We start from the raw sequence: 25,978 nt of genomic DNA, 5'->3' as shown, positions 1-25,978 counted from the left end.
TGCCTGTCCCTCCTGACGCTGCCTGCCTTGCTGTGTTCCCCCAACCTCCTGCCTGTCCCTCCTGATGCTGCCTGCCTTGCTGTGTTCTCCAAGCCTCCTGCCTGTCTCTCCTGATGCTGCCTGCCTTGCTGTGTTCCTCCAGCCTCCTGCCTGTCTCTCCTGATGCTGCCTGCCTTGCTGTGTTCCTCCAGCCTCCTGCTTGTCTACCTTGGAATCCAACATCTGCATTTTTTTTGTCTCTAACAGAGGAAGTGGTAGAGGCAGGTACAATTGCAGCAGTTAAAAGGCATTTGGGCAGGTACATGGATAGGGAAGAGTTTAGAGGGATACGGGCCAAACGCTGGCAAACGGGACTTTGGTTGGGATATCCGATCAGCATGTACGAGGTGGGCCGAAGGGCCTGTTTCCATGCTGTATGATATAAGTTGGGTTGCCAACTTATATCATACTCTCTTTGTGAATATGTGTGAATATAAAATTAATTACCAACCAGGACATGTTATTGTGGAGATGAACAGAAAATACCGAGCGTGGGGATTTAAAATTTACATGTGCAACCCTCCCCCTATACACAGAAATCTCAGGCACACTGGAGTAAACAAGAGTCCTTCTGAACTGACCTCAGCAAATGCATCACGTAAACGCAGAAAAAACCCCCCAGAAAATGAACAAAGAAGCAGTCTGCAGTTTCGAAGGGACCTAATCTAAATAAAGCCGTGCCGTTCTGTGTGTAATCCTAACTTTATCAGATCCACGGGTGAGTTGTCTTATTAATAAGCCATTATTCATCTATCCAACTCTCCCTTGTCTCCCAGACGCAACACTCCATCAGACAATTGGTTCAACTTCACTGGATGAATTTTAACTCATTCCATCAGTCTGTGTTGATCTATAGATCCTTTTAGGCTTAATCCCCGGGCAGCTTCATAAAGATCTTTGAATCAGCGAGCAGATAGAACCTGAGGTGACTCAGTGGTTAGCGCTGCAGCCTCACAGCGCCAGGGACCTGGGTTCGATTCCACCCTCGGGCAACTGCCTGTGTGGAGTTTGCATATTCTCCCCGTGCCTGCATGGATTTCCTCCCACAGTCCAAAGATGTGCAGGTTAGGGTGGACTGGCTGTGCTCAATTGCCCTGCAGTGTGCAGGCTAAGTGTATTAGCCATGGGATTTACAGAGATAGGGTGTGAACTCAATGGGCTGAATGGCCTGCTTCCACACTGTTCTACAATTTGCTGAGCGGTGGGGGTAAAACTGGATGTAGAACGCATCCGTCCCTGAGAAGAGAGGGCTGCCCTATGGATTGCGATTGGGTCAAATGGCTGATATATTCTGCTCTGAAGCAGTGGTGTGGGGTGGGTGCAAACAAAATAGGAAGATGATCAGTGCCTCAAATACATATAAATATGTTGCATAAGAAAGATGTGATTTTGGGTTCGTTGGAAATGGTGGGACAGTCAAACGCCAATGTTTACTTGTTCTCAATTTGCTAAGACTGTACACAATCAAACTGCTCTAGTGACTGCAGATGAATATAAAGATATTTTCATGCATAAAGTGTATTTTTGAAATAAAGATGGAAACAAGGAGAGGGTTCAGAAGAGATTTACCAGGATCTTGCCAAGAACAGAGGGTTTCAGCTATAGAGAGAGGCTAGGACTGTATTCCCTGGAGCGTAGGAGGTTGAGGGGGTGACCTTACAGAGGTTTATAAATTCATGAGGGGTATGGATAGGGAAAGGACCTTTGCTATCCACCTTAAAACTGGATGGTTTGAGTCATAAAGAGATGGATAGACTGGGGCTATTTTCCCTGGAGCATCGGAGGCTGAAGGGTGACCTTATAGAGGTTTATAAAATCATGAGGGTAATAGATAACGTGAATGGCAAAGGTCTTTGCCCTCAGACTAGGTGGACCGAGGGATCTGTTTCCGTGCTGTATGACTCTCAAATTCTGAGCGGACTTGATGTGGTGGACACTGGGAGGCTGTTTCTCCCTGGCTGGAAGACCTCAGACTAGAGCACCCCGTTTCTATCCTGACTCTTGCCTCTTCATTGGTGACTAACCACCCCACCATCTCACCACCATCAAGAAAGCCCCAATCGGGTGCCTGACTAGTGCCTGACAGGCCTCTCGGCCCATCAGGTACCTCGTTCAACTGGAGTCCCGTTCTGTGTGAAGTCGAAGGCCAATCAGAGGCCTAGGCCTGCTCAACAGTGAAGAGCCTCACCAAAGAGATGCTAGTTTTCTTCTTATAGGAGGACGTTTAGAATCACTGGGTGACGGTTGTGAGGAGAAATATCTGGGGAGAGGTGCGAGGGCATTTAGAGTAAAGGCTTATGCTAAGTAGTCATCCTTCCATTCCCCCATTTCATGTCATTAATTGCCCCGGGGACTTGGACAGGGGCCTTCAAGCGATTCGTCAGGACCCCCTAGATACCCGGTCGGGTAAGTGCCGTATCCCCCATTCGCTTCCCCATTGCCTTGTGACCGTGTTCCTTTACTTCCTATCAGAATGGTGTTATGAAACGTGAAAGGGTTCAGAAAAAATTTACAAGGATGTTGCCAGGGTTGGAGGGTGTGAGCTATAGGGAGAGGCTGAACAGGCTGAGGCTGCTTTCTCTGGAGCGCGGAGGCTGAGGGGTGACCTTATAGCGGTTTATAAACTCATGAGGGGCATGGATAGGATAAATAGAAAAGGCCTTTTCCCTGGGGTCATAGAGGGCATAGGTTTAGGGTGAGAGAGGAAAGATATAAAAGGGACCTAAGGGGCAACCTTTTCATGCAGATGGTGGTATGTGTATGGAATGAGCCGCCAGAGGAAGTGGTGGAGGCTGGTACAATTACAGCATTTAAAAGGCATCTGGATGGGTATATGAATAGAAAGGGTTTAGAAGAATATGGGCCAAGTGCTGGCAAATGGGACTAGATTAGGTTAGGATATCTGGTCGGCATGGATAATTTGGACCGAAGGGTCTGTTTCTATGCTGCACAGCTCTATGACTCTACGTGATAATCGTCCAACTCTTTTGCAAATACCTGAGTTAACCGTGCCCCCCCAAAACACTCTCAAACAGTGCACTTTGCACCCTAACCACCAGCCGCGTGAGAACAGACAAGGATCTGGTCTACTTTTTTCCAACAGCCTTAAACCAATTCCATGATGAGGGAAATAGATTACAAAAATAAAGGGATTAGCCTTCAGAAACACAGGGTGCACGAGAGGCCACATTTGGAGTACTGTGAATAGTACCAGTCACCTTAATTAAGGAGGGATGTAAACGTATTAGAATCCTCACAGTATGGAAGTAGGCCATTCGGCCCATGCCGACCCTCCGAAAAGCATCCCATAAAGACCCACACCCCACCGACCATATCCCTGTTTTCCCCATAGCTAATCCAGCTAACCTACACATCCCTGAACGCTGTAGGCAATTTAGCACAGCCAATTCACCCTAACCTGTACATCTTTGGATTGTGGGAGGAAACCCATGCAGACACGGGGAGAATGTACAAACTTCACACAGTCGACCGCGGCTGGAATCGAACCCAGGTCCCTGGTGTTGTGAAGCAGCAGTGCTAACCACTGAGCCACATTTGGACGAAGGGTCTACCAGACTAATATCTGAGTAAGTGGGTTGCCTTTTCAGGCAAGGTCAAACAGGCTGAGCTTGTATCTGAGCAATGAGAGCTGGAAGGCTCATTGGTCTCTTTATTATGTTTCTCTCTCTGAGGACGCTGCCAGACCTGCTGAGTTTCTCCAACCATTTCTGTTTTCCTTGTTTAAGATCCTGAGGGTGCATGTGGGAAAAGGATGTTCCTGCATGCTGGAAGATCTGGGACCACGGCTCATTGTTCAAAACTGAAGGCTTGTCCATTTGAGAAAGAGACAAGGATAAATGTTTTCTCAAGAAGGGCCATGAGTCTTTGGGGTGGCACAGTGGCTCAGTGGTTAGCACTGCTGCCCCAGGGACCCAAGTTCAATTCCAGCATTGGGTGTCTGTGTGGAGTTTGCACATTCTCCCCTTGTCTGTGTGGGTTACCTTCCACAGTCCAAAGATGTGCAGGGCAGGTGAATTGACCATGCCAAATTGCCCCATAGTTTTCAGGGATGCATAAGTTACGTGCTTTAGTCATGGGTAAATGTAAAAGAACAGGTTTGGGTGGGATACTTTTCAGAGGGTCGGTGTGAACTTGTTGGGCTGAAGGGTCTGTTTCCACACTGTAGAGATTCTAAAATAGATTATAGGGTCACAATGTGGGGAAAACATTTGGAATACATTGCTCCTGACACAGCGATGTGGTTGACTCCTCATTAGTTGTGGGCCAATAGAGTCATAGAGATGTACAGCACGGAAACAGACCCTTCGGTCCAACCCGTCCATGCTGACCAGATATCCCAACCCAATCTAGTCCCACCTGCCAGCAAACGGCCCATATCCCTCCAAACCCTTCCTATTCATATACCCATCCATATGCCTTTTAAATGTTGCAATTGTACCAGCCTCCACCACTTCCTCTGGTAACTCATTCTATACACGTACCACCCTCTGCGTGAAAAAGTTGCTCTTTAGGCCTCTTTTATATCTTGCCCCTCTCACCCTAAACCTATGATCTCTAGTTCTGGACTCCCCCACCCCAGGGAAAAGACTTTGCCTATTTATCCTGTCCATGCTCCTCATGATTTTATAAACCTCTATAAGGTCACCCCTCAGCCTCCGACGCTCCAGGGAAAACAGCCCCAGCCTGTTCAGCCTCTCCATATAGCTCAAATCCTCCAACCCTGGCAACATCCTTCCAAATCATTTCTGAACCCTTTCAGGTTTCACAACATCTTTCCAATAGGAAGGAGACCAGAATTGCATGCAATATTCCAACAATGGCCTAACCAATGTCCTGTACAGCCGCAATATGACCTCCCAATTCCTGTGCTCAATACTCTGACCAATAAAGGAAAGCATACCAAACGCCTTCTTCACTATCCTATCTACCTGCGACTCCACTTTCAAGGAGCTATGAATCTGCACTCCAAGGTCTCTTTGTTCATCAACACTCAGGAAAGGTGTCAGGTGGGTTACTCTTCGGTGTGGATTTGTTGGGCCGAAGGGCCTGTTTCCACACTGTAGGGATTCTATGGAGTCTTTGGAAAGTGCTTCCTCAAAAGGCAGTGGTGGAAGCAAAGCCTTTGGGTATTCTAAGGCAGAGTTGGATAGTTTCTTAATGAGCAAAGAATTCTCAGGGATAGGTGGACTGGAGGGGCTGAATGGCCTAATTCATTTATTCAATGCCTGCTTGTTCTCAAACCCCTCAGCCAAAAAGTATCGGTTTCTCTTTCTCTCAGTGCTTCCAAAACGTCTCTGCCCCATTTCACGGTTTGAAAATTGTCACCATCCTCTTCGGTAATGATGGAGAGAGAGCCTGGGGTGGGAGAGGATCAGAGGAGAGGGCCGAGTGTCCGTTGGCAGTCTGCGTAGACGTCTTGGAGCTCATGATCCTAACTTAGGGGGACCCTGGTTCCCTCCACATCCAGAATCTCCCTCCTCAACCCCATATCATCTCAAACATGTCACTCGAGCTCCTCTGACACACTTGGACGCAAAGTATCAACAACGGTTTGGGACAGAGAATTCCAGAGGTGGAGGAGAGCAATCAAAGGAGGAGAGAGAGGGAGAGAAAGATAGATACAGAGCGAGAAAGAGAGAAAAAGAGAGAAAACGAGAGAACGAGAGAGAAAAGAGAGAACGAGAGAGAAATAAAGAAAGAGAAAGAGGGAAGGAGAGAGAGAGAGGGGGAGAGAAGAGAAAGAAAAAGAGAGGGAGAGAAGAGAAAGAAAAAGAGAGGGAGAGAAGAGAGAAAGAGAGAGAGGGAGAGAGGGAGAAAGAAAAAGAGAGGGAGAGAGGGAGAAAGAAAAAGAGAGGGAGAGAGGGAGAAAGAAAAAGAGAGGGAGAGAGGGAGAGAGGGAGAAAAAGAGAGAAAGAGAGAAAGGAAAGAAAAAGAGAGGGAGAGATAAAAAGAAAGAGAAAAAAGAGAAAGAGAAAAAGAGAAAGAGAGAGAGAGGAGAAAGAGAGAGAGAGAGAAGGGGGATTGGGGGAGAGAAAGAACAAACTGACATCCAGGAGGCAAAAGAAAAAATCAAAATATTATATCTAGTTAGAGGGAAATCTGGAAGCTTTAGTTGACTGGAAATCTGCACGTTGGTGAAATTTAATGAAAAGGTCAGCACAGTTAAAAAGCATCAATTCTCTCATTTCCTCCCTTCCCTTCTGTGACAGCTCCGACTGCGATAAAAGTAATTTAAAAGAAAATAAAAATGACCTTAAAAGTCGAAGTTGCGGCTCGATGTGGTGGAGAGTCCCCGGTGGACTGTGCAGAGTCCCAGATGATGACAGGAGCTGGGCCAATTCACCCCCGTGGTCTGAAGTCCCTCTGCCCCATGATGTCAGGCTGTTTAGTTCCAATCCCTGCGTTTGCCAACAGCAGCCGGCTCTCCAGGTCAGCAGCAAGTTGCTATTCAGTCAAGCATTTCTCCTCTTTCACAAAAACGTTCTCCAGCAGCACCCTCAGCCGAAACTTGGCATAACTCACCCAGATCTTGGGCTCAACTGGATTCACAGTCAGTCTTACACTTCAGTGTGAGAAATTACAAACAGTCACTTCCAAATGCCATGGTCGCCTCCAGCTCCTGCACAGGTGCTACGTTTGTCTCTCTCCTCCCGTTTTTATAAGTCATCCTTCCTCCTACTCTCTCTCTCTCTCATTGTACAGTGAGAACCAGGGACACAGGACCCTGTGCCTAACCTGTTATACACTGTTTGAAAGACCACTGTCAAGTTGTGACAATACAGTCTGAGAAACAGGAAGTGGCTTACAGAGTCTCCGGGCGTCCAGTAAGCTTTTCTCAAAGACCTGAGCTTTTCATCCATCACATAGAAGTATTAACCCCCTCCTTCCCGGATCATTGCTTTTTCTCAGGCGCTTGCGAAAGTCTTACACTCTCGGCACCCGTCTCCCCAACAGTACTGTGTGTGTGTGTGTGTGAGAGAGACAGAGACCCCGCAACAGGGACTACAGCAACTGGGGCACCTTCCCAAGGGGTCATTAAGGACGGGAGTTTAATGCAGAGCTTTCCAGATCTCAAGATCTAATGTGTTTTTTTAAAAAAAAATTATTTCATGCGTCATAGCAGCAGTAATGTTTCATTTCCAACCCACTCACTTCCTGATGTTACACACTCTCCCTCAGCAGCTCATACAATTAGAAATTCATCTTTGAGCAGACCTCACTCTGTATCTAACCCCGTGCTGTCCCTGTCCTGGGAGTGTTTGATGGGGGAACAGTGTAGAGAAAGCTTTACTCTGTATCTAACCCCGTGCTGTCCCTGTCCTGGGAGTGTTTGATGGGGACAGTGTAGAGGTAGCTTTACTCTGTATCTAACCCCGTGCTGTCCCTGTCCTGGGAGTGTTTGATGGTGGAACAGTGTAGAGGGAGCTTTACTCTGTATCTAACCCCGTGCTGTCCCTGTCCTGGGAGTGTTTGATGGGGGAACAGTGTAGAGGGAGCTTTACTCTGTATCTAACCCCGTGCCGACCCTGTCCTGGGAGTGTTTGATGGGGGAACAGTGTAGAGAGAGCTTTACTCTGTACCTAACCCTGTGCTGTCCCTGTCCTGGGAGTGTTTGATGGGGACAGTGTAGAGATAACTTTACTCTGTATCTAACCCCGTGCTGTCCCTGTCCTGGGGTGTTTGATGGGGACAGTGTAGAGATAACTTTACTCTGTATCTAACCCCGTGCTGTCCCTGTCCTGGGAGTGTTTGATGGGGGAACAGTGTAGAGGGAGGTTTACTCTGTATCTAGACATTCCTGATGAAGGGCTTTTGCCCGAAACGTCGATTCTCCTGCCCCTCGGATGCTGCCTGAACTGCTGTGCTTTTCCAGCACCTCGAATCCAGAATCTGGTTTCCAGCATCTGCAGTCATTGTTTTTACCTTACTCTGTATCTAACCCAGTGCTATCCCTGTCCTGGGAGTGCTCTGTATAGAGGGAAGCTCCCTCTACACTGTCCCCATCAAACACTCCCAGGACAGGGACAGCACAGGGTTAGATACAGAGTAAAGCTCCCTCTACACTGTCCCCCATCAAACACTCCCAGGACAGGGACAGCATGGGGTTAGATACAGAGTAAAGCTCCCTCTACACTGTCCCCCATCAAACACTCCCAGGGACAGGGACAGCACAGGGTTAGATACAGAGTAAAGCTCCCTCTACACTGTCCCCCATCAAACACTCCCAGGACAGGGACAGCACGGGGTTAGATACAGAGTAAAGCTCCCTCTGCTCTTTTACAGGGTTGTGAAGTTTCCTACATTGTGTTGAAATTCTCCAGAGTTCAGCAGAACAAAGGAAAATCTCACTCAGCCACCCGAGAGTTCGAAAGATCTGGATAAGGCTAACTCTGAGAGATTAATCTATTGGTCAGTGAACTGAATACCCAGAGAGTACACTCTTAGAATAAAGCACCGAGTATTTAGGACAGTGATGGGAGAACATGCTTCACCCAATGCGACTGTGAATCAGTGTGAATCCAGACCTTTGTTTAATATTCCATTTCTGACACGGGTAAGGCTGAGAGGGAGATAGAGATTGGCTCTCACAGAGAATGGAGGGATAAGGATAACCAGTGGGAATAGGGATCGAAACTGAAGACCAGCTATTGTCAGATTGAATGGAGCAGCAGGCTAACGTTAGCATCTTCTACGTCGCGCTAAGCTCCTTCAGTAGTTTGAACTGAAGATGTAATTGATGTCCCCAGGATGGAGCTGGAGTAATGTCCTCACAACAGAGCTGGGCTGTGGTCTCCAGGATGGAGCTGGGCTGTGGACCCCAGAATGGAGCTGGGCTGTGGGCCCCAGGACAGAGATGGGCTGTGGGCCCCAGGCTGGAGCTGGGCTGTGGACCCCAGGACAGAGGTGGGCTGTGGGCCCCATGACAGAGCTGGGCTGTGGGCCCCAGGATGGAGGTGGGCTGTGGGGCCCAGGATGGAGCTGGGCTGTGGACCCCAGGACAGAGGTGGGCTGTGGGCCCCATGACAGAGCTGGGCTGTGGGCCCCAGGATGGAGGTGGGCTGTGGGGCCCAGGATGGAGCTGGGCTGTGGGTCCCAGGACAGAGCTGGGCTGTGGACCCAGGATGGAGCTGGGCTGTGGGCCCCAGGACAGAGCTGGGCTGTGGGCCCCAGGATGGAGGTGGGCTGTGGGGCCCAGGATGGAGCTGGGCTGTGGGTCCCAGGACAGAGCTGGGCTGTGGACCCAGGATGGAGCTGGGCTGTGGGCCCCAGGACAGAGCTGGGCTGTGGACCCCAGGATGGAGGTGGGCTGTGGGCCCCAGGACAGAGCTGGGCCGTGGACCCCAGGATGGAGGTGGGCTGTGGGCCCCTGGATGGAGCTGGGCTGTGGACCCCAGGATGGAGCTGGGTGTGGATCCCAGGATGGAACGGGGCTGTGGGCCCCAAGTCGGAGCTGGGCTGTGGACCCCAGGATGGAGCTGGGCTGTGGGCCCCAGGTCGGGAGCTGGGCTCAGATCCCTACAAAGGCAATCTTCGAACAGCCTATGCCACCCCTGATGCCACGGTGTGTTTACTCCAATGGACTAGTCTGGTTGACATCTGTTATAATTCATTCACTGACCTTATTCACAGACTCTAAAAATATCTAAACAACAGCAGCCACCTCACCACCAAACCAATCAGACAATCACAACTTCCTCTTTCTGTGGGAACCTATTTATTCAGCTTGACAACATCCCACATGAGACTGGCAATGCAGATTTGGCACTTGAGACAGGTCTCTTTTCAAACACTTGTGATCTCTTCCTGTGTGCGTAGTGACCAGCTGTGGGTGTGCCCGTCTGCGACCAGGGGAAGTGACAAAGATATTGGACTGGTCGACGTTGGCGAGGGGCCAAGGAAACCTACGTGACACCCAGCATCAAGGGGTGGCATTCAGAGGGCAGTTGGCGGTGGAAGGATGTCAAAGGGGCAATTTGTCACGTAAGGGTTGAGACTCTCTCATCCTGGCTGAGCCAGTGCCACGCTGTCAGCTTTATTCAACCACTAGCTGGCCTGCCCTCTCAAAAGGGGATGTGCAATATCTTACGGTGCTATTCCAATGGAGGATGTTGCAGATGTCCCCATTCCTGGTGTCCCGGCCAATATCTGTCCCTTGTAACGGACCCCGTGTGAAGGAGAATTGGATCCTTATCTGATTGTTTCTTGGGGTACAGGATGGGGGTGTGGTTGGGGGAATGCAGGCTCTGGGGTGAGTATACTGCTGTTTATTTCCCTTTATAAGGTGGTACTGACCTGGCCCCATCTCGGGCCGCTGAAGTCCATGTGATGTAGGGTCATCTTCCTACCCCCTTCTCTCTTCCCCCTCTCACCCCCCCCAAGTTCTCCCTTCCCTTCTCTCTGCGCCCTCTCTCCCCTTATTCCCTCTTCCCCTTCTCTACCACCTCTCCCCCTCCTGTTCTCTCTCCCCCATTCCCCTTCTGTCCCCATCCCCCTCCCCTTCTCTCTCTATCTCTCTCCCTCTCACCACCCCCTTCCCTTGCCCCCTTCTGTCCCACCTCTCCACTCCCCTTCTCTCTTCCCCCATCCCCCTCCCCTTCTCTCTCCCCATCCCCTCCCCTTCTCTCTCCCCCATCCCCTCCCCTTCTCTCTTGCCCATCTCTCTCCCTCTCACCAACCCCTTCTCTCTCCCCATTCCCCTCCCCTTCTCTCTCCCCCATCTCTCTCCCTCTCACCCCCCCTTCCCTTTCCCCCTTCTGTCCCACCTCTCCCCTCCCCTTCTCTCACCCCATCACCCTCCCCTTCTCTCTCCCCCATCTCTCTCCCTCTCACCCCCCCTTCCCTTTCCCCCTTCTGTCCCACCTCTCCCCTCCCCTCCTCTCACCCCCATCATCCTCTCCTTCTCTCTCCCCATCTCTCTCCCTCTCACCACCCCCTTCCCTTTCCTCCTTCTGTCCCACCTCTCCCCTCCCCTTCTCTCTCTCTCCCCTCCCCTTCTCTCTCTCTCCCCATTCCCCTCCCCTCCTCTCTCCCCCATCTCTCTCCCTCTCACCATCCCCTTCCCTTTCCCCCTTCTGTCCACCTCTCTCCTCCTCTCCCCTTCTCTCTCCCCCCCATCTCCCTTCCCTTCTCTCTCTCCCCTTTCCGCCTTCTCTCACGCCTCCTCGGTCTTTCCCTCCCCCTTTGTCTCCCCCCTTTCCCCCTCTCTACCCTTCTCTCTCCCCTTCTCTCTCCCCCTCCCCACATTCACCGCCCACCCAGTTCTCCCTTCCCATCTCACTATGCCATCTCTTCCCCATCCCCTCTACCCTTCTCTCTGCCAAGACCCTCCCCTTCTCTCTCCCTCTACCCCCCTCTCCCTTCCCTTCTTTCTACCCCCCTCCCTCCTCTCTGTTCTCCCCTTTTCTCCTTCCACCCCTCTCTCGCCCCACCTCTTAACTGCCCTCTGAAAGGGGCCACTCAGTTCAAGGGGCAATTAGGGATGAGTAAGAAAGGATGGCCTCACCAGTGAAGCCCACAACTGGCGAGAGAACAAAGAGCCAAGTGAATGAGTCGTTGCGTTACTAGAGTACCCCATTGGCTGTGAAGCGTTTTGGGATGTCCTGCGATTGGGAAAGGTGCTACATAAATGCAGGTCGCTCCTTCATTCATTCAACCTGCATAGACGGTGAATCCCCAGGGGACCATCATTAACAGTGAGCAGAGGGATTATGGGGAGTCTCTGTTTTCTTGGGAATCTCCTGAGTACCTTCAGTTCGCAAGGGTGTTCTTGCAAAGCATTCAGATCTCAGCTCGCTCACACACATCGATAATCGGCAGCCTCGCTGGGGTTTGTTGTACATGTAAGAAGCTGTCCTTTGTGTGGGAAACTCCAAAACCATGGGGAAAAGTTCTGTTTACCTGCTATTACCCGCACTGATTGGGTGTGAATGAAACAATGTGCATTTATACAGTGCCTTTGACATAGTAAGAGGTCACAGGCCTTCAGTGAATGAGAGGTAGCAGAGAGCAGGGAGGCCGTTATTCTGACTCTGCTGGTTTCTTGGCCCTGAAGTTAAGTGTTGCAACCTCCCCTAGCTTCAGTGAAGTGACAGAGGCCAGTGGTGCGAGAGTGGGCATGGGAGGGGTTGGGGTAGGTAAGCCCCCTCCCCTGCCAACGCTCAGTAGCAGCCGTGTGTACCATCCACACGATGCACTGCAGCAACTCACCAGGGCTCCATGGTCAGCCTTTCCCAAACCCTCCATCTAGTCTCGGACCTTTTTTGGGGGGGGGGGGGGAGATGGGGGGACACCATCTCTGAATAAGGGGTCACCTGTTGAAGACAGAGATGGGGAGGAATATCTTCTCTCTGAGAGGAGTTAACCTGTGGTGTTGTTTACCGCAGAGGACTGTCGAGGCTGGGACATTCAGTAAGTTGAAGGCTGAGACAGAGAGATTTTTTAATGAAGGGAATTGAGGGAAAAGGCAGGAAAGTGGGGATGAGGATCATCAGATCAGATCTAAATGGCAGACTAGTCTCAATGGGCTCTAATGTTACCACATTACATGACCTTATAGGAACATAGAAGAGTACAGCACAGTTCAGGCCCTTCAGCCCTCCATGTTGTACTGACCTTTTATCCTACTCTCGGATCAGACTAACTTACGTTCCCTTCATTTTACTATCATCCACGTGCCTGACCAAGAGTTGCTTAAATGTCCCTAATGTATCTGACCCTACTACCACTGCTAGCAGTGCATTCCACACACCCACCACTCTCTGTGTAAAGAACCTACCTCTGACATCTCCCCTAAACCTTCCACCAATCACCTTAAAATTAAGTCCCCTTGTGATAGCCATTTCCGCCCTGGGAAAAAAGTCTCTGGCTATGAAGGAGGACAAGGGGCAGCAGATACACGGGAACACCACCCCCTGCAAGTTCCCCTCCACTCCCCATCCTGACTTGGAAATACATCGCCGTTCCCTCAGTGTCGCTGGGTCGGAATCCTGGAATTCTCTCCCTCAGGGCATTGTGGGTCAACCCACAGCACATGGACTGCAGCGGTTCAGAAGGCAGCTCACCCTCACCTTCTCAAGGGGGCAATTAGGGCTAAGTGCTGGGCCCAGCCAGTGTCATCTCAGGGGTGAATAAATTTTAACAAATGCTCATTCAATGGGCTAATGAGCTATTAGCACAGGCTTCCACTGAATTAGTTACTAGCCAATTGAAATCCCCCTTCCACCACGTGACTGCTGTTCCCAAATTTTTTATTCAGTCATGGGCTTGTGGGCATTGTTGGAGTGTGTCAACATTTATTGCCTGTCCCTAGTTGACCCTTGAGAAGGTGGGGTTGAGCTGCCTTCTTGAACCGCTGCAGTCCATGTGCTGTGGGTAGACCCACAATGCCCTTAGGGAGGGAATTCCAGGATTTTGACCCTGCGTGCTGTGGGTAGACCCACAATGCTGAAGTTTGCGTGTGTGTTGTTTGTATCTCACTTGGAGCAGACGTTCAGAGAGCTGTAGTCACAATTGAGGCTGGCATCCAGAGAGGGAAAAGACAGATTTATGAGCGCTTTCGGATAAGAATAGGTTCGCACGGCTCAAAGTCCCAGAGCAGGAGGAGGACGAGGATCTCAGGAAAGCCTTCTGTGACTCATTCGAGAATATCCTTTCTGTCAAGGCAGTTCCATAAATAGCGAGGAACGAGAAAGGATGACAAGTTGTCAGAAAAGGAAGGGGAATGCGGTCATTTTAGGGAAATGTGAAGGTCGACAAAGCACTTTGTAAGATCAGGGAGACTGGAGCCAGCCAAGGGCAGTCCCTGGTGTAATGCGCTAAGGGAAACGGGCCCATTCATTTCTGCACAGCAAGATCCCACTGACATTCAATGTGGAAATGACGGGAAAACGTTTGTCCTTTCTCCAGAATGTTGATTGTAGGATAAATATTGGCCACTAGGTAGTCACCGCACCCCACACTCCAACCACTCCTCTTTAAAATAACATCATGGGTTTAAAAACAAATTCGCATCCATCAAACAGGCAGATGGAGGAGTCAGGCAAATGAATCATGCAGAGGTCAGTATCTCCAACAGTGCGGCACTCCCTCAACACTGATCCTCCGACAGTGCGGCACTCCCTCAACACTGATCCTCCGACAGTGCGGCACTCCCTCAACACTGATCCTCCGACAGCCCTCCCTCAGCACTGACCCTCCATCAGTGTGGCACTCCCTCAGCACTGACCCTCCGACAGTGCGGCACTCCCTCAGCACTGACCCTCCGACAGTGCAGCACTCCCTCAGCACTGACCCTCCATCAGTGTGGCACTCCCTCAGCACTGACCCTCTGACAGTGCGGTGCTCCCCCAGCACTGACCCTCCGACAGTGCAGCACTCCCTCAGCACTGACCCTCCGACAGTGTGGCACTCCCTCAGCACTGACCCTCCAAGAGTGCTGCACTCTCTCAGCATTGACCCTCCGACAGTGCAGCGCTCCCTCAGCACTGACCCTCCGACAGTGCAGCACTCCCTCAGGACTGACCCTCCGACAGTGCAGCACTCCCTCAGCACTGACCCTCCGACAGTGCAGCACTCCCTCAGCACTGACCCTCCGACAGTGCAGCACTCCCTCAGCACTGACCCTCCGACAGTGCAGCACTCTCTCAGCATTGACCCTCCGACAGTGCAGCGCTCCCTCAGCGCTGACCCTCCGACAGTGCAGCACTCCCTCAGGACTGACCCTCCGACAGTGCAGCACTCCCTCAGGACTGACCCTGTGTGTCTGCTTTGATGTTTTTTTATTAATGATTAAATCCTAGGCTGGCTGTGAGTGCAGAACGTCATAACTCAGAGGCGAGGGGTTGCATGTGGAGTCTACTGAAGGAGGGACATAGGGCTTCCAGAGAAATTGGGTCAGGAATTTGCTGGGAAAATACAGGAGGGATTATTGCTGTTGTCTGTTAGATGTCAAATACCCAGTAGCTGGTGGTGTGAGCTGCAAACTCGGGAGAATGTCTGGACCATTTGCTATGGTCTGCTTTTAGCTTCACAAAGACTGTAACTCCCCCTCAACCTTCTGGTAAGCGTACAGAGACTACTGCACTTGCTCAGCCAGTTACACTTGGCACACAACCTTGTGGGGACTGCGTGGTACACAACAGCACGAGGAGATTTTTTTAAAAATTGATTTGAATTATGGGCCTGCAATACCTCACTAACCCAGAAATAATATCTGCCAGAGGATGTGGCAGAGGCAGGTACAGGTACAATGGTTAAGAGACATTTGGACAGGTACATGGGTGGGAAAGCTTTCGAGGGATATGGGCCAAATGCAGGTAAATGGGACTTATTTTGTAGTGGAGCGATGTGGGGCTGGTGGACCTGAGTCCCCTGATTGGGGCTGTTAACCTGGTCCAATCAGGGAGCCCTGGCTGACAGATATTAACAGGAGTGTCAGGGGTTCTGTTCACTCGGAGAGCAGGCTGTGAGGGAGCTGGTTGAGTGTCAGGGACTCTCCATGTTCGTCAGGGGACTGATTCTAAGCTGGCTGCCCACATCCAGTGTGTCCTGATGCTATTGGATTCTGTAAAACAAAGAGTATCATACATCCTGTTCACTCTGAGAGCTGCCTCTGAGGGAGCTGGGCCAGTGTCAGGGACTCTCCCTGTGTAAATAAAGGGGAACAAGATACCAGCCTCTTTGGAGTCATCTCAGTTTAGTTTGGGATTATGGTCGGCATGGACAGGTTGGACCGAAGGGTCTATTTCCGTGCTGTATGACTCTATAAAGGGAACAGTTCAAACCATGGTGTCTCCTTGCATATAGTAAATTGTTGGTAGACTTTTTAAAATTAATGTTGTTTTGCTACCTTTCTATTTCTGTCGTTTCTCTCTCATGGTGGCTCAATGATTAGCAGCAGGGACTCAGGTTCAAGCCCACCCTCGGGCGACTGTCTGTGTGGAGTTTGCACATTCTCCCCGTGTCTGTGTGGGTTTCCTCCGGGTGCTCCGGTTTCCTCCCACAGTCCAAAGATGTGCAGATGAGGATGGATTGGCTGCGCTAAATTGCCCGTAGTGTTCAGGGATGTGTAGGCAGGAGTAAATATAGGGTAGGGCGAATGGGTTTATTGGGCCGAAGGGCCTGTTTCCACTGTAGGGATTCTAATGTATTTCCTTTCCTCTTAATTTATTTTTGTTCCACCCAAGTTCCTCAGTTTCTTTCTCCATCATCATGCTGATTGGTTAGGGTGTTGCCATGGGAATGTAGCAATCTTAGAAGGAAAGGACGGGGGTTGGAAATGTGCATGGAAACAGCCAATCTCTGCTGACATTCTCCTCATGACGACATCCTGACCAATCACAGTCGACCTCCCCCACCAGCCCCAACAATACACACAATCACACACACACACACACAATCTGGGTTGAATCAGCTCAGTAAGACTGGCCATGAACAGATACCACTGCATCACCTCCCCACTAATGGAGGCAATGGCGCAGTGGTATTATCGCTGGGCTACTTACTTGGGGGCCTGGGTTCAAATCCCACCCTGGCAGGTGGTGGAATCTGAATCCAACAAAAATCTAGAATGAAGAGTCTAATTATGACCATGAATTAATTGCTGGGGGGGGAGGGGGGAGAAAGAGAATCACTTATCCTCTTTAAAGGGGTGCTCCGAAAGCTTATGATTTCAAATAAACCTGTTGGACTATAACCTGGTATCGAGTGACTTCTGATCTTGTCCAACACTGGCACCTCCACATCATCCCTTCAGGGAAAGGAACTGCTATCCTTTCCTGGTCTGGACCTACACGGGACTCCAGACTCACAGCAGTGTGGCTGACTCTTCAACTGCCCTCTGGGGCAATTAGGGATGGGTAATAAATGCTGGCCTAGCCAGCGGTACCCTCACTTGTGTATGATTTAAAAAATAATTCAGGGCCCTGCCAGACAACACCCTATTCTCATCCTGTATAAATTAGTGTTTTCTTCCTAAGTTTAGTTTCTTATATCCCAGTCCTAATGAGTGCAAAACAGTGGAGTCTGTTCGCACTGTTTACATTTGAGCAAATGTTCCTCTAATTCTTTATCCTTAAATCTTATTGTTACATAACGGGACTATTGGATTGGTCTTGTGGATTCTTGCTGTGCATAGGGCTGGCACGGGACAAATTGTGAAGGGTGTGACAAGGAAAGATATAACTAATGGGGCAATTTAACTTGATGCTGAAATATAGAGTTCCCTACAGTGAGGAAGCAGGCCATTCAGCCCATCGGGTCCACACTGACACTCCGAACAGCATCCCATCCAGACCCACCCCCTTCCCACACGCCCTATAACACAGCACTTCCCTTGGCTAACCCACCTAGCCTGCACATCCCTGGACACTACGGGGCAATTTAGTGATATATTTCTAAGTGAGTGGCTCGGAGGGGAACTTGCAGGGGGTGGTTTTCCAATGTATCTGCTGCCTTTGTCCTTCCAGGAAGGTGCAGTCTGAGTAAAAGTTTAACTTATGGTATTGTAAGTAAATACTACTGAGCAATTAATGAATGCTTGTGTATGATATCCATTCACCATTTTGCAGAGATTTCTCACCCCATCAAACCAACGGCAGGCTGGGATCTACCACAGCTGAAAAATGTGTTGCTGGAAAAGCGCAGCAGCTCAGACAGCATCCAAGGAGCAGGAGAATTGACGTTTCAGGCATAAGCCCTTCTTCAGGAATTCTTGGATGCTGCCTGAGCTGCTGCGTTTTTCCAGCAACACATTTTTCAGCTCTGATCTCCAGCATCTGCAGTTCTCACTTTCTCCTGGGATCTACCACAGCAGGTTTACACAAGCAAATCCCAGGCCATGGAATTGTACTAGATGGCAGGAAGCCATTTTACCCATCATGCCTCCAGAGAGCTAAACAATTATCCTTCCGCCCCATCTCCCTGTTCCTCGCAGCTTTTCTTTTTGAGAAAAAATTTCTTTTGTAAATATTGACCAACTTACTTTCTCAAAAAGGGTTTTGGGAATTTAGACACCCCCCCCCCCCCGTGCCCCACTGCCTCAGAGATGCCTGTTCCTGTCGGAATATTGCGATTCTCACTCTTAAAGGCATATCCCAGAACAACAGCAGGTGCTGGTATTCTGAAGGCGACCAAAGAAAGACGCCAACAGCTCAGCATCTGTGAGGAGAAGCAGAGTCAACAGTCAAGGTCAATGACCTTTGAGGGGGAGGTGACGGCCTAGTGGTATTTTGGCTGGACTGTTCACCCAGAGAGCCCAGGTCAGGTTCTGGGGGTGTGGATTCAAATCATGATGGTTGACTTTGAATTCAAATTTAAAATCTGCAATTAATGGGGAAGTCCAGCCATGATCATAATGAATGGTGGTGCTGGCTCCAAGGGCAGAATGGCCTACTCCTGCACCTATTGTCTATCGAGGGCATAGGTTTAGGGTGCGAGGGGAAAGATATGAATGAGACCTAAGGGGCAACTTTTTCACACAGAGGGTGGTACATGTATGGAATGAGCTGCCAGAGGAAGTGGTGGAGGCTGGTACAATTGCAACATTTAAAAGGCATTTGGATGGGTATATGAATGGGAAGGGTGTGGAGGGATATGGACCGGGTGCTGGCATGTGGGACTAAATTGGGTTGGGATATCGGGTCGGCATGGACGGGTTGGACCGAAGGGTCTGTTTCCGTGCTGTACATCTCTATCACTCTATGATGACCTTGCGTTGTTGGTGGGGGGAGAGAAAACCTATCTGGCTCACTAACGAGTGAGGGGAAATCTGCCGTCCTTACCTGATCTGGCCTACATGTGAACATCACAACGCTTTGCGAAGCTGACTGACCCCGCCTAGTCTGAAGTAGTGAAGTCATGCTTTGCAGAGTTGGAAACTGGTAATCTATCTCAACATTCACAGTCTGTGTGAAAAAAAAAATTACCCCTTGCGACTTTCTCCTCTCACCTTAAAAATGTGCCCTCTAGTCTTGAAATCCCTCACCCTGAGGAAAAGACACCTGCCATTCACCTTGTCCATGTCCCTCATGGTTTTATAAACCTCTACGAGGACACCACTCTGACAGCCCAATGAAAATAAGGCCCAGCCTCGCCTTATAACTCAAACCCTCAACTCCCGGCAACATCCTGGTAAATCTCGTCTGAACCATCTCCAGCTCAACAATATCCTTCCTATAACTGGTCCGGTGAATGATTAAAGAAGAAAATCAGAACTCAGCCCTTTAGTGAGATGAAAAACCACCAAAAAAACATAGGAATGAATCTCTACACTTATAAATGAGCTGTTGGAGCAGTTTTGTCGCATTTTAATTGCGCTCTCCAGCAAGTGCTGTGTATACTTACATACATAACACCCTGACAGCATGGATGCAGACCATTCAGCCTATCAAGTCTACACTGGCCCTCCAAAGAGCACCCCACAAAGGGTCAGTTAGACTTGAAACGTCAGCTCTTTTCTCTCCTTACAGATGCTGCCAGACCTGCTGAGATTTTCCAACATTTTCTCTTTCGGTCCCACCCAGACTCACCCTATCCACCTAGCTTGTACATCCCAGGACACTAGGGGCAACTTAGCATGACAAAAGTGAGGACTGCAGATGCCGGAAATCAGAGTCTAGATTAGAGTGGTGCTGGAAAAGCACAGCCGGTCAGGCAGCATCCGAGGAACAGGAAAATCGACGTTTCAGGGAAAAGCCCTTCATCAGGAATGAATCGATCAGCAATTTAGCATGGCCAATCCACCCTAATCTGCACATCTTTTGATTGAGGGAGGAAACTGGAGCACCCGGAGGAAACCCGCACAGACACGGGGAGAATGTGCAAACTCTACACAGACAGCCCCCAAGGCTGGAATTGAACCTGGGTCCCTGACACTGTGAGGCAGTAGGGCTAACCACTGAGCCACCCTAAAACAGCCTTGGCTATAGAAATGGTTGGTGGTGTCTATTTCTGTTGGTTCCTTGGTGTGTTTCCATGGTTTCCTTGTTTGGCATTGCCTGTATTAGATCCAAGGATAATCAAAGCAGGTCTGTCTGTTCTGTAAAGGGGTAACTATACCCACTGCTTAGAGATCTTCCCATTGTGTCGGCAAGAGTGTTCAGTTGGAAGGTGCGAGCTGGCACTTACAGGGCAGCCTCTATGCCCTCCAGGCAATGCTTCTTGAGGGGAGGTAGATTGCCTAGTGGCATTATTGCTGGACTGCTAACTTGGGGACCCAGGTTTAAATCTCACTATGGCATATGGTAGAATTTGAATCTAATATATATCTGGACTTAAGAGTTTAATGATGACTGTGAGTCAATTGTTGGGAAAAACCCATCTGATTCACTAATGTTCTTTCGGGAAGGAAACTGGCATCTGGGCTGGGCCTACACGTGGCTCCTGACCCACAGTGGATGTGGTTGACTCTCAACTTTTTTTTATACATCCATGGAATTTGGGTGTCAATAGCTGGGCCAGCATTTATCACCCGTCCCTAGTTGCCCCTTGAGAAGGTGGGGATGAGATGCCATCTTGAACCCAGCCAGGGACGCACTCATCCCATGAATGAATTCAGATGGAAAAAAAATTGCTATTATCAAGTGCGGGGGAAAAATATATAAAGAAAGTGTTGGTCTCTCTTGAAGGAGAGAAATGGTTGCTTTTGGTTTGATGTGAGGGCCACCACACCTCAGGTGAGATCACAGAATAATGGTAACCTCAGCTGGCATTGAAACTGAACCCAGGCTGTTGGCATCACAACACATTGTAAAGCTGACTGACCCCGAATAGTCTGAAGTAGTGAAGTCATGCTCAGCAGAGCTTGCAACTGGTAATCTATCTCAACATTCACAGTCAGTCCTTACAGATGAGACAGAGAGAGACAATTTCTGATGAAACGTTGATAAGCATTAAGCGAGGTTCAACATCATCAATCTCTCTTTCAAAAGAAAATCCCAAAATTGAAGGGTTTTGGGCCAAATGGGACCAGTTGTTTTTTTTTTAAACTCATTCACAGGAAGTTGGCATCGCTGGCTAGGCCAACGTTTCTTTACCCAACCCTAATTGTCCAGAGTGAAAAACTGTGGCGCTAGAAAAAGCACAGCCAGCATCTGAGGAGCAGGAGAATGGATGTTTCAAACATTAGCTCTTCATCGGGAACCACACTTTTTGATTCTGATCTCCTGATGTCCCAGAGGGCAGTTAAGAGTCAACCCCATCGCTGTGGGTCTAGAGTCACATGTAGGCCAGACCAGGTAAGGATGGTAATTTCCTTCCCTGAAGGACATTAGTGAACCAGATTGGTTTTTCCCGTTCTTGGTCGTTGTTAGATCCTTAATTCCGGATTTGTTTTGGGTCAAATTCCAATTCCACCATCTGCCGTGGCAGGATTTGAACCCAGGTCCCCAGCGCACTACCTGGGTCTCTACGTTAATAGTTCAGCAATTATCCCACTAGGCCATCACCTCCCCACTTCAGTTGGGGAAACCTGGTCAGCATGGATGAGTTGGGCCGAAGGTTCAGTTGCTGTGCTGTCGGACTCGATGAACGGAGGATGCCGGAAATGAGAAATGAAAACAGAAATTGCTTCAAAAACTCAGCAAGATTGGCAGCATCTGCGGCGAGAGAAATGGAGTTAATGTTTCGGTCCCTTCTGAAGAAACGTTAACTCTGCTTTCTCTCTTCACGGATGCTGCCAGACCTGCTGGGTTTTTCCAGCAATCTCTGGTTTTGTGCCTATCATTCTCCCCCATCGTTCACACATTTTACCTCGTCACGTACTGCACTGCTCTTTGTGGGATCTTGCTGTGGGTAATTAGGCCTCAAAATGGTGGCTCACACTGCCAACCTTTTCGCCCTCCCTCACTTACAGCACCTTCCAAACCCACGGCCACTTCCATCTAGAAGGACAAGGGCAGCAGATACATGGGGACACCACCCCCTGCAAGTTCCCCTCCGAGCCACTCACCATCCTGACTTGGAAACACATCACCGTTCCTTCAGTGTTGCTGGGTCAAAATCTGGGGAATTTCCTCCCTAGGGCATTGTGGGTACCTCTCGACAAGGTGGTCTGCAGCTTTTCAAAAAGGCAGCTCACCCCCCACCTTCTCAAATGGCAACTAGGGATGGGGCGATAAATGCTGGGCCCAGCCAACAACGCCCACATCCCAGGAATGAATAAAAGAGAGTGAAGAGTTGCATTTATATAGCACCTTTTAAGACTTCAGGGTGTTTGCAAAGTGCTTCGGATAAAGTACTTTCACCGTGAGGCTACTGTCGCAATGCCAGCTGTGGAAGTGGAAGCCAGCTGTGCACATAAATAGCATTAGGAAAGGTTGGAGGGATATGGGCCAGGAGCAGGCAGGGTGGGACTAGCTTAGTTTGGGATTATGGTTGGCATGGACTGGTTGGATCGAAGTGTTTGTTTCCGTGCTGTTTGATGGTGGTACGGTGGCTCAGTGGTTAGCACTGCTGCTTTGCAGCTCAAGGGACTTGGGTTTGATTCCAGCCTCAGGCAACTGTGTGTGGAGTTTGCACATTCTCCCCATGTCTGTGCGGGTTTCCTCCCACAGTGCAAAGGTATGCAGGTTAAGGTGGGGATTGGCCATGGGAAATTGCCCCATCTTGTGCAGGTTAGGAGCATTAGTCAGGGGTAAATGTAGAGTAATGGGTTTGAATGGGATATTCTTTGAGGGTTGGTGTGGACTTGTTGGGCCAAAGGGGCCTGTTTCCACACTTTATGAATTCTATACTAACTAGATACTCTGTCTTAATGGTGTTTTGTGAGGACTAAGTATTAGCCCGAACCTCCAATCTGCATAATGTCCACCTGAGATGCTGGGGGTGGGGGCTTCAGTTTAACATCTGATCCGAACGTTAACTCCCAGAGTCCAGCGTACCCTCACTACATGCCTTGGGAGTGTCAGCCCAGGTCGTGTATTGACTGCAACTCAAACCCATGACTTTCTGACTTTTGAATCCAGGGTGCGTCTACTCTGAAGAGCGCCACGGGGGACGCAGGGCGAAACAGAAATTTCCGGAGCTGCGGACTGTTTTTGTCCGGAACTGGAATCTCGCTGCTCCCTGAATCGCGTCAAAGCGCCTTGCCTCTCGAAGTTGAGCTGCTGCTTTAGGAAGTCAGTGACGGTATTAATAACCAGTCCATCTTCATTTTGTTTGACAGCACTTACTAAACTGTCCTGGTATAAAGGGGATGTTTACACGGCTCTTAGGTTCCTGAGTGCGTCTCTGTCTCTGAGGGGCCTGTTTAGTTTTGAGATTTAAGGAGGCCTTATGGAGAACTCTGCCAGGGTTGGTTCTCTTACAGAGAAATCCCATGTACTCACTCTCTTTGTGTCTTTAACCAGTTCCTTCTTTGCAAGTTCGCTTCAGTCTGCTCTCAGGCCACAGATTTCAGATCGTAGCTTTCTTACGCTAAAATAATTTGTCAGCCTGCATTCTCCTGCCTCTGCACCAAACCTCTGTGGGTAGAGATTATTTTTTGTCATTCATTCACGGGATATGGGCGTTGCTGGCTGAGTCAATATTTATTCTTCAGAGAGCAGTTCAGAGTCAACTCCATCGCTGTGGCCAGACCGGGTAAAGACAGCAGATTTCCTTCCCCTCAAAGCGTTCCTTTGCGAACCTGATGCCTTATTATAACAATTTGACAGTGCATCCGTGGTCTTCCATTAGCTATTTAATTCCATATTTAGAGAGGTATTAGCCTAGTGGTATTGTTGCTCGGGTATTGATGCAGAAAACCGAAAGAATTGTGGATGCTGTAAATCAGAAACAGACACTGCTGGAAAAGCTCAGCAGGTCTGGCAGCATCCGTGGAGAGAAATCAGTGTTAATATCCCGAGGAAGGGGCACCGGACTCGAAACTTTAACACTGGTTTCACTTCACAGATGCTGTCAGACCTGCTGAGCTTTTCCAGCAATTTCTGTTTCTGTTATTAATCCAGAAACCCAGTGAACGTGCTCAGGATATGGGTTCAAATCCCGGTTTTGTAGAATTTGAGTTCAATTTAAATAAAAAATGCATGATGACCTTAAAGCCACTGTTGCTAAAGATTATTTGGGGAAACACCCATCGGGTTCACTAGCGTCCTTTAGGGAAGGAAACTGCCATCCTTACCTGGTCTGGCCTACATGTGACTCCAGACCCACAGCGATGGGGTTGACTCTTAACTCATCCCTCTGGGTAATTAGGGATAGGGCAATAAATGATGGCCTGGCCAGTGATTGCACACATTCTGTCAATGAATTGAAAATCAAAATTATTAGGTTCAAATTTCACCATCTGGTATAGTGGATGTGATATGAAATGCTTTATAGTCTGGTTTTACCCTGTTCTTTGACAGCTGAATATATCGTGGGAGGTGATGGCCCAAAGGTATTCTTGCTGCCCTATCAATCTGGGTAATGTTAAGGGGGAGCCCTGGGTTCAAATCCCTCCAGCGCTAAACTTGAATTCAATAAATATCTGGATTTAAGAGTTTAACAATGACTGTGAATAGATTGTTGAGGGGTAAAATCCCACCTGGGTCACTAATGTCCTTCAGGGAAGGAAACTGCATCCTTACCTGGTCTGGCCTACATGTGACTCCAGACCCACAGCGATGGGGTTGGTGCTTAAGTGCACTCTGGGGCAATTAGGGATAGGCAATAAATGCAGACCCAGCCAGGGACACCCACATCCTGTCAACAAATTCTAAACCAAAGAATTTTTTCAAAAATTAGCCAGGAAACACTTCAGCTTGTTGTCATCTATATAGGAGTTCAGCCAGGGCTTTAGTCTGTCTTCCCCTCTGGCAGTTCGGCACTCCCTCTGCACTGCACTGGGACTGCTCTCCCCTGGACTTTCTCAGAGACAGAAAACCTGCAGATGCTGGAATCCAAAGTAGACAGGCAGGAGGCTGGAAGAACACAGCAGGCCAGGCAGCATCAGGAGGTGGAGAAGTCTTCGTTTCAGGTGTAGCCCTTCTTCGGGACTGGAGGTGGAGTTAGGGGCAGCTACAGATAAAGAGATGAGGGGAAGGGTTATGGATGGGGAGAGGGGCAGGGTGGCTCAAGTCCCTGGAATAGAATGGGTCCCACAATCCTCTGGAGTCAGAGGGGACTGTGAGTTGTGCACTGTGAGGCCCTGAAGATGATCACTTGTACAACTCCTGTCAACTGCATTGCCACAGGTGTACTACTACATCCCGTGTTGTTATGGTAACGAGTGGATTCAGACAGACATGCAAAACGCCGGTGAAGAATAAGAAGTGAGGCCTATTCTGTAAGGACATGGGATGGGACTGAGATGGGGAGAAACGTCTTCACTCAGAGAGTGGAATTCTCTACCACAGAAAGCAGTTGAGACCAAAACATTGGATGTTTTCAAGGAGTTAGATACAGTTCTGAGGGCTAAAGGGATCAAAGGGTATTGGGGAGAAAGCGGGAACGGGAACAGAGTTGGATGGTCAGTCATGATCCTTTTGAAGAACAGTACGGAATTAAAAGGCTGAATGGCCCAGTTCTGCTTCCATTTCTTATGTTTCCATAAAAACGATTTTGGTCAGAGACACCTTTCTGTTCTCATTCTCTCTGAACTGACCCCTATTAAATCTCCCCGCTGCCCTGTCTCAAATCTCCCCACTGCCCTGTTTCAAATCTCCCCACTGCCCTGTTTCAAATCTCCCCATTGCCCTGTCTCAAATCTCCCCACTGCCCTGTCTCAAATCTCCCCACTGCCCTGTTTCAAATCTCCCCACTGCCCTGTTTCAAATCTACCCACTGCCCTGTTTCAAATCTATCCACTGCCCTGTTTCAAATCTCCCCACTGCCCTGTCTCAAATCTCCCCACTGCCCTGTTTCAAATCTACCCACTGCCCTGTTTCAAATCTACCCACTGCCCTGTTTCAAATCTCCCCACTGCCCTGTCTCAAATCTC

General features: G+C 49.4%; 1 protein-coding gene across 2 annotated transcripts in view; it reads right to left on the bottom strand.

The window, feature by feature from the left end:
* LOC122542804 (G protein-coupled receptor 4-like) overlaps positions 1 to 25,978 on the bottom strand; it is a 155,517-nt gene that overhangs the window by 78,233 nt on the left and 51,306 nt on the right. The window contains exon 1 of one of the 2 annotated variants that reach the window (XM_043680857.2): positions 6,313 to 6,987. The exons of the other annotated variant lie outside the window; for it this stretch is intronic. The gene's annotated coding sequence lies outside the window, so the exon portion shown is untranslated. Of the gene's footprint in view, positions 1 to 6,312; positions 6,988 to 25,978 lie in introns of those variants that run through there. 2 annotated transcript variants of the gene reach the window in all.

Source organism: Chiloscyllium plagiosum, unplaced genomic scaffold, assembly GCF_037043375.1.
Source record: "Chiloscyllium plagiosum isolate Xiang-an unplaced genomic scaffold, Cpla_swu_hap1 HiC_scaffold_47, whole genome shotgun sequence".
Lineage (NCBI taxonomy): Eukaryota > Metazoa > Chordata > Chondrichthyes > Orectolobiformes > Hemiscylliidae > Chiloscyllium > Chiloscyllium plagiosum.
The sequence above is the reverse complement of the archived record's forward strand: the minus strand, read 5'-3'. Positions and strand labels throughout refer to the sequence as shown.